The 2,500-nt window shown below is 35.2% G+C and overlaps 1 protein-coding gene across 6 annotated transcripts in view; it reads left to right on the top strand.

Annotated features, from left to right (window-relative positions):
• The window catches only part of ptprn2 (protein tyrosine phosphatase receptor type N2), a 174,130-nt gene that overhangs the window by 168,586 nt on the left and 3,044 nt on the right, over window positions 1-2,500 (top strand). The window lies entirely within an intron of this gene.

Raw genomic sequence — 2,500 nt, forward strand, 5'->3', positions numbered from 1 at the left:
TATAATATATAGTGTATAGGAGAGTGTAGAGTGGGATAGTAGAGTGTGATAGGAGAGTGTAGAGTATATAGTGTATAATATATAGTGTATAGTGTATAGGAGAGTAAAGTGTATAGGAGAGTGTACAGTATATAGTGTATAATATATAGTGTATAGGAGAGTGTAGAGTGGGATAGTAGAGTGTGATAGGAGAGTGTAGAGTATATAGTGTATAATATATAGTGTATAGTGTATAGGAGAGTGTAGAGTGTATAGTGTATAATATATAGTGTATAGGAGAGTGTAGAGTGGGATAGTAGAGTGTGATAGGAGAGTGTAGAGTATATAGTGTATAATATATAGTGTATAGTGTATAGGAGAGTAAAGTGTATAGGAGAGTGTACAGTATATAGTGTATAATATATAGTGTATAGGAGAGTGTAGAGTGGGATAGTAGAGTGTGATAGGAGAGTGTAGAGTATATAGTGTATAATATATAGTGTATAGGAGAGTGTAGAGTGGGATAGTAGAGTGTGATAGGAGAGTGTAGAGTATATAGTGTATAATATATAGTGTATAGTGTATAGGAGAGTGTAGAGTGTACAGGAGAGCATAGAGTATATAGTGTATAGGAGAGTGTATAGTGTATAATATATAGTGTATATGAGAGTGTATAGTGTATAATATATAGTGTATAGGAGAGTGTAGAGTGTATAGTGTATAAGAGATTGTAGAGTATATAGTGTATAATATATAGTGTATAGTGTATAGGGGAGTGTAGAGTATATAGTGTATAGGAGAGTGTATAGTGTATAATATATAGTTTATAGGAGAGTGTAGAGTGTATAGGAGAGTGTATGGTGTATAGTGTATAGGAGCGTGTAGAGGGTATAGGAGAGTGTAGAGTGTATAGGAGAGTGTAGAGTATATAGTGTATAATGTATAGTGTATAGTGTATAGGAGAGTGTATGGTGTATAGTGTATAGGAGCGTGTAGAGGGTATAGGAGAGTGTAGAGTGTATAGGAGAGTGTAGAGTATATAGTGTATAATGTATAGTGTATAGTGTATAGGAGAGTGTATAGTGTATAGGAGAGTGTATCGTGTATAGGAGAGTGTAGAGGGTATAGGAGAGTGTAGAGTATATAGTGTATAATATATAGTGTAGAGGGTATAGGAGAGTGTAGAGTGTATAGGAGAGTGTATAGTGTATAGGAGAGTGTAGAGTATATAGTGTATAATATATAGTGTATAGTGTATAGGAGAGTGTATAGTGTATAGAAGAGTGTAGAGGGTATAGGAGAGTGTAGAGTGTATAGGAGAGTGTATAGTGTATAGGAGAGTGTAGAGGGTATGGGAGAGTGTAGAGTGTATAGGAGAGTGTAAAGTATATAGTGTATAACATATATAGTGTAGAGGGTATAGGAGAGTGTATAGTGTATAGGAGAGTGTAGAGGGTATAGTGTATAATATATAGTGTATAGTATATAGGAGAGTGTATAGTGTATAGGAGAGTGTAGAGTGTATAGGAGAGTGTATAGTGTATAGGAGAGTGTATAGTGTATAGGAGAGTGTATAGTGTATAGGAGAGTGTAGAGAGTACAGGAGAGTGTAGAGTGTGATAGGAGAGTGTAGAGTGTATAGGAGAGTGTAGAGTGTATAGGAGAGTGTATAGTGTGATAGGAGAGTGTAGAGTATATAGTGTATAATATATAGTGTATAGTGTATAGGAGAGTGTAGAGTATATAGTGTATAATGTATAGTGTATAGTGTATAGGAGAGTGTAGAGGGTATAGGAGAGTGTATAGTGTATAGGAGAGTGTATAGTGTATAGGAGAGTGTAGAGAGTACAGGAGAGTGTAGAGTGTGATAGGAGAGTGTAGAGTATATAGTGTATAATGTATAGTGTATAGTGTATAGGAGAGTGTAGAGGGTATAGGAGAGTGTAGAGTGTATAGGAGTGTGTATAGTGTGATAGGAGAGTGTAGAGTATATAGTGTATAATATATAGTGTATAGTGTATAGGAGAGTGTAGAGTATATAGTGTATAATATATAGTTTATAGTGTATAGGAGAGTGTAGAGTATATAGTGTATAGAATAGTGTATAGTGTATAAGAGATTGTAGAGTATATAGTGTATAGTGTATAGGAGAGTGTAACGTGTATAGGAGAGTGTAGAGTCTATAGGAGAGTGTATAGTGTATAGGAGAGTGTATAGTGTATAGGAGAGTGTAGAGTCTATAGGAGAGTGTATAGTGTATAGGAGAGTGTATAGTGTATAGGAGAGTGTAGAGTCTATAGGAGAGTGTATAGTGTATAGGAGAGTGTATAGTGTATAGGAGAGTGTAGAGTCTATAGGAGAGTGTATAGTGTATAGGAGAGTGTATAGTGTATAGGAGAGTGTATAGTGTATAGGAGAGTGTAGAGTCTATAGGAGAGTGTATAGTGTATAGGAGAGTGTATAGTGTATAGGAGAGTGTATAGTGTATAGGAGAGTGTATAGTGTATAGGAGAGTGTATAG

This window comes from Silurus aristotelis (assembly GCF_946808225.1).
Source record: "Silurus aristotelis genome assembly, chromosome: 5".
In the NCBI taxonomy this organism is placed as follows: domain Eukaryota; kingdom Metazoa; phylum Chordata; class Actinopteri; order Siluriformes; family Siluridae; genus Silurus; species Silurus aristotelis.